This window comes from Myxocyprinus asiaticus, chromosome 47 (genome assembly GCF_019703515.2).
Source record: "Myxocyprinus asiaticus isolate MX2 ecotype Aquarium Trade chromosome 47, UBuf_Myxa_2, whole genome shotgun sequence".
Taxonomy (NCBI): domain Eukaryota; kingdom Metazoa; phylum Chordata; class Actinopteri; order Cypriniformes; family Catostomidae; genus Myxocyprinus; species Myxocyprinus asiaticus.
Genome location: NC_059390.1, coordinates 10,165,051 through 10,171,478, shown reverse-complemented (window position 1 = coordinate 10,171,478; position 6,428 = coordinate 10,165,051). Strand labels below are relative to the sequence as shown.

The window sequence follows — 6,428 nt, the reverse complement described above, 5'->3', positions numbered from 1 at the left end:
TAATCACAATAATCGCAATCACAAACCTTATTTGTTCTAAAATAGTCCTCATTTTGGTATGCAAAATATAATTTATTTTTTTAACCTTTTGATTAAATTCACACTTCACCAATCGTTATATAATCGTACAGTTGTACTGACAAAGCTGCATTGTTGTGTGTGTGTGTGTGTGTGTGTGTGTGTGTGTTTTCAGATTAGGAACCAAAATAAAAACATGTATCCTAAGAAAATTTTACAACATGTTAATTACTGTACACATTCATTAAATTTATTTAATTGTTGGCAGTAGACAGAAATCATGTATACAGATTATAAACCGTCAAACTGAAGGCTGATGAGACTCCATCCAATCACATTTTTTATGTTTTAATATAAACTCAATATGCCATGAATAAAAACATAAGGCTGAGCTGCTCATTAGTAAATGTATTTTCCTAGCTGGCTCAAGTAGCATTCGATAATGCAACTGCCCGCATCTTTCATTGTTTGTTTGTGGTATGAGTCAGCAGTTTATGCGCCTGTTTAGCCTGACTGAAAGCATTCTGAAAGAAAGAAAGAAAGAAAGAAAGAAAGATAGAGGGAGGGAGTGAGAGAGGATGGTTTTAAATATAGGATGAGGGTAGCTTTCCACTGGCTGAAATGACTCGATGGAATTGACCTGATTTTCACTTAAGTCCTTGGATTCTGACTTAACAAACACCCCGCCTAGGTCCTTTTATTAGTTGGAAATGAGTTAATGCTGTACCGCCAAGGAAGTTGCTACACAATAATCTTTACTCACCAACAAAAAAAGTCTATAAAGAGACCGTCTGCAGCTGAACAATTACCCTATTTTCAGAATTTACCGTAATCGACCAAAACATTTGGAACAATTTGGGAATCGTGTAGGTTCTGTCCAACAGAATACAGTGCAACAATTACTTATTAATGTGTATTATTATACGTTTCTCAACAAAAAAGTTGGCTTATTGGTTAAAGGAAGTCATCTTGGAATTTCTTGCTCACATTGTTCTGTCATTAACAGAAGCACAAAAAAGCAGGGAAAAAAGGGGTGCTGGGAGTTTTTTGATGCAACTATCCTTAACATTGTCATTTTGGCAGCTCGGTCAACTTGGCCTCCTTGCCTCGAGCATTTTACATTTCCTGTCAAAGTTTACTCCGATACATTGACCGAACCACTTCCCCTGCAAGCATCAGCCACGACCCTTCGCATAAGGAACATGTTGTCCTCTCCGGTTTGGCAGAATCAAAGCATTTTTGTTGTCAAGTCGAGCTTGTGTTATTACTCTGCGAAAATGTATTCTCTTTATGCGGGTCACTTTGAAAGTCAAGCCACAGTAGCTCTCCAACTCTCTCGCACACAAACACAATAAAACCTCATCTTGACAGATGGGGTTTTGAGTAGGGTGCAACACAGTGCCTGTGGAGAGTTGCTCTTTGTCAGTGGCATCCTGAGTGAGATATGAGTTCACATTAGGCAGTGAGAGCTCAGGCAGGGGCCATGCCAACTTTGCTTGTCCGGGTGCATTCCTCTCCCATTCAGCACTTTGGGAACTGGGAACTCAGGGCACAAATATCGGCCATCCCTGCACTCTCCCTGCCAACCTGAGAAGCCCTGGGAAGAGAGGAAGTATCTCTTACAAAGCCAGGTTTGAATAAGGGCTTTTAAACTACAAGTACCGGCGGTCTAGTGTTTTTCTTCAACACAAAGAGGTATTTAGTGCTTTGAAATGCTTGACTTGTATTGAACCTGGAATATTCCTTTAATGTTAACTGGCACTCAATTGCTGCATTAACTATTGGCAAGATTGTAGAAAGGCTGCATTATCTGCAACCGGAAACTAAATTAATGCTTAATGTGGCTATTGGTTAACATTAACTAATCGTCTGTGTGGCATAGGTAATGTCAGCCAAAAAGGTTATTTCAGAGGCAGAACAAGTCTTTACATTTAAAGGGATAGTTCACCCCAAAATGAGAATTCTCTCATCATTTACTCACCCTCATGCCATCCCAGATGTGTATGACTTTCTTTCTTCTGCTGAACACAAACAAAGATTTTTTAGAAGAATATTTCAGCTCTGTAGTTCCCCACATTGCAAGTGAATGGGTACCAACATTTTGAAGCTCTAAAACGTGCATAAAAGCAGCATAAAAGTAATCCATATGACTCCAGTGGTTAAATCTATATCTTCAGAAGAGATATGATAGGTGTGGGTGAGAAACAGATCAATACTAAGTCCTTTTTTTTTTATTCTCCTCCCTGCCCTGTAGGTTGCAGTATGCACAAAGAATGCAAATCACCATTTAGTTTTCACCCACACTTATCAATCGATTCTGAACAAATGGATTTAACCACTGGAGTCTTATGGATTATTTTATGCTGCCTTTATGTGCATTTTGGAGCTTGCATTCAGAGCTGAGATATGTTTCTAAAAATCTTTGTTGATGAAAGAAAGTCATACACATCTGGGATGGCATGAGGGTGAGTAAATGATGAGAGAATTGTAATTTTTGGGTGAACTATCCCTTTAACTTACAATTATGAATTGTGCACAATGAGACCACAAATATGTATTAAGAAAGTAAATAGGCACTTATTCTAACGTGTTGTCCAGTCTCTTTCTTTTAGACTTCTCTTTGTTTTTATCTCTCTTTCCAACTTGTTCTCTTCCGATGCTTCTTCAATGGGTCTTTTGAAGTCTTTTTACATCTTCTTAATTTCTTTTCTTTAATCAATCTTACATTCTCTCTTTCACTGTATGTATATGGTAATGGCGGCTGCCTCTGCCTCTGTTCTGCTGCTTCTGCGTCATCACTCACTTCCCCTCCCGTCCACCGTAGGATGTAAACACACGCAGTCACATGGGAGCAGTACATCATGACCACACACCCCACAGCGGAAATGCAGGTTGCACAGCTGAGCTAAAGACCAGCATGAATCACACACGTTCATACGCACTGGAAAAAAAAAACTATTTGTGCACATGCACACGCACACACGTATTTGAATATCATCACAACATGCTAATTCAAACCTTAACAACCTGACAAACACAGATGCCTCTGTGCATGCCAACAACAACTTAAGAAACACATTAACACTGGGACAAACACACCACAAGTGCTCATATAAGTAATGCCAGTTTCATCAGGAAATGAAACACACATGGTGCTGCCGACTTTGCTTTTGCTGTTCCCTAGAATTGTACAGTTAATCTTGGGTTTCCAGTAAAATGTTTGCATTAGCTGCCATACCATAGTTCACCCATCAAATGAGGAAGCTGATGAACGTCAGTCGGTCAGGGCTTAAAAGTGTTTTTATAGAAGCTGACGTACAGCTTGCAAAATGCGTGATCTTATTGCCTGGAAGTCTTTACGGAGATCTGGAGAGGCATTTTCGATGAGGCATGAAAGGTGATAGACCAAAGTAGTTGGTCATTTACCTCTTCTAGGGATAGTTCACTCAAAAATGAAAATTCTGTGATTTACTCATCATCATTTCATTCCAAACATGTACGACTATCTTCCTTCCATGTTACACCAAAGGAGAAGTTTAGCAGAATGCTCAAACTGCTCTCTTCCATACACTGAAAGTGGATGGGGACCAGAAGATGTCAAGCTCCAAAAAGACAAAAAAGCACCATAAAAGAAGTCCATATGACATTATATTCCAAGTCTTATGGTCCTATATGAACTTGAACTGAAATTTAAGTCGTTATTCACTGATAATTTTGCTTGGGAGTCACCATTCACTTTCATTGTCTGGAAAAGAACAGTTTGAGCATTCTGCTATAAATAACTCTTCCTGTGTTCCCTGACAGAAAGAAAGGCATACAGGTTTGGAACGACATGAAGGTGACTAAATTCTAACAGACCTTATTTTGGGGGGGTGAACTATTCATTTTAAGCTCTAGAATATGCTATGCAATTTGAGAGTTTTGTGGTCTGTATTTCTACCAGTAAACCCGATACATCATGGCTGATGACGCACATCATGATGTCTGTTTGTGTTTGGAGGGGAGGAGAGGAACACACGTACACACACACACATGCACACACTCACATTCACAACAGTCCCTCCCATGCGTCAGCAGCTCTCGGTTAATTTCAAATGCAATGTTAATCTTATTGTTTTCCTCCATGCAGTGGTGAGTAAATGTGCCATGTTAATTCACTCGAGTGGAAATCACTCCTTACAGAACACTCACCAGAACAACATGAACTCCACTTGGTTTTTCCCATTCACAGACATGAGCCAGTCGTATAAATACCCTCCTATTCGGGGGAATGTTTACAAGGCACAAAACAATCAGGAAACCGTAAAAAAAAAAAAAAAAAAAGGGTCATATCGAGTCAAGAGACTTGTAATTCAAAGGACATCAAGTCAAGCGATTTGATAAACAGCCAATGAGTTTCCAAGCCAACACATGTTGACACAGAAGCCAGCCTTTTGGCTTATTCGGTCATTTAAGGGAGACAAAATGGATATAGTTTTACCAGTTGTGATCTCTTTTATAAGTATCAAATCAATTGTCCCCTTCTCTATAAAATATTAGCAAACATGACCTACATCTCTAAAGTTTGAAAAGTGACTCACATAATCCAGACAAGCTATACCTATCATTTTCTTTTCAATTCTGCTATCTCATCTAGTACCTATAATGGTGTTTTGGTTGCAAGTTTGATGACTGATGGTTGTTGGCAGGAACATTCAACGTCACCAATCCTCTTATCACGCCCTTTACCTGCTAGGTTGCTTAACGAACCTACTTTATGGCATACAGTTTCGTCCAGGTTACGTCACTAACTATAAATCAAAACCCTTCTTCGCGCGTCCTTTGGTCTCCAGTTTGCAGCGCTGCCCGGCGCACGTGACACGACGGGCTCAACCTACATGTTGCGCGTTCTCGTCGTGGCTGCGTGCACGCACAGGTTGTTGTCAGGTGCTCGGTTGTTTTTCGTCCGGCCCGATCCCAACATGACAACAAGGTAGAGGCGTCGCACGTTATTACGAAAGAAAATAGCATATAATCCGCCAGCTTTATGAGGGAGTCCAGTTCTCTCCCAACTCCCATATGGATCCATACAGATGTTGTCGTGTGCTTACTTGACATATTAGATGAAGAGTATATTCGCGTATCATGCACAAATAAATGCTTACGTATAAAACAATACGCGTAATTGCGCATTGACCAAACGTGCACTGAAACTGTTAAAGCGTCGCTTATGAACAAGCTGTATCATATATAACTTAAAACAAATAAAATAAAATAAAATAAAATAAATAAATAAATAAAAACAGCAACTTAAACTAGTTTCACACTAATTTAAACGCCATCAGAAACAAGCCAAAAATAGTCTATATCCCTTTAAATTCCTTAATAGGCTATATGAACGCGGAAAATTCTTGTTATAGCGACTATAACACAACTATTGCAGGCTAACATTATATATAAATCACAACATTCAAATAACATTTAAATTACTTGAAAATCTCTCAGAAGTCATATCTGGTTGTCAGAGGCATCGAGCCACCTGCTCTTGTTTTCTGCGAAGTTTTGCTTCATGTCGCCGTAGAGCTTGTTCCGCTTTATCTTGTGTAATGATGATGATGATGATAATGATGATGACGATGGTACTGAAATAACAGCGCAACTTCTGAAAGTGCTCATGGCTTTACCACTTTAGATCTCAAACAATCCCTTTTAGGCTTCTAAAAGCTTTAACGCCTCAAATATTCCGTTCATCGTTAACATTAAAGCCTGAGCTGCATGTACGCAGTAACATTTTGTTTATGTTCGACTGCTGTTACATCCTACAGCAACTGCGCACAAACAGGGGCGTGATGTTCTTTATCAGAAGTGCACAGTTATTGCTTGGGGTTTTAAAATAAGACATCATCCACATGTCACATTAAATGCAAGACTATTTTGGATTTTAATCTGCGCAATAGAGTCCGGAATGCGGACGTTGGCAGAATTACAGAGCATTACAAGTGGCACATCACCAAATATCTCCTCTTATCTAATATCTCCACACATACATCGTAATAGCCTAAAGCATTATTCTACACACTTACTTCGGTGTTGTTGTTCATAAGGATCCTCAGGCGCACTTATCATCAGTTCTCATATGCGTGCGAAGAGTTTGCGGTAACTGTGATATTTATCGCAAATAACTTCACGCGCACAGTTAGGACGCGCACGCATAGACTGAGATGCGTGCTCGTGCAATCTTCGCGTGCATTTATATAAAGCGCATATAATGCGTGGCAGCAGGTGCAATCCGGTCCGCGCAACGAAACCCATCACTTGGTGTTGATGTTGGAAATACTGTAGCTCCAATAGCTCCAACATAGATGGGCGAAAATGGGACGTTTGCTGGACGACTGCGTTGCTTTACAGTCTTATTTTGTAGTCATGGACAC

General features: G+C 39.7%; 1 long non-coding RNA gene across 1 annotated transcript; it reads right to left on the bottom strand.

Moving 5' to 3' along the window:
• Positions 1 to 248: 248 nt before the first annotated feature.
• Positions 249 to 6,428, bottom strand: LOC127437065 (uncharacterized). The gene is made up of 3 exons (XR_007896515.1): positions 6,081 to 6,428; positions 4,210 to 4,276; positions 249 to 1,615 (listed from the first exon to the last, which is right to left on the bottom strand). It is a non-coding gene; the product is annotated as an uncharacterized LOC127437065 (long non-coding RNA).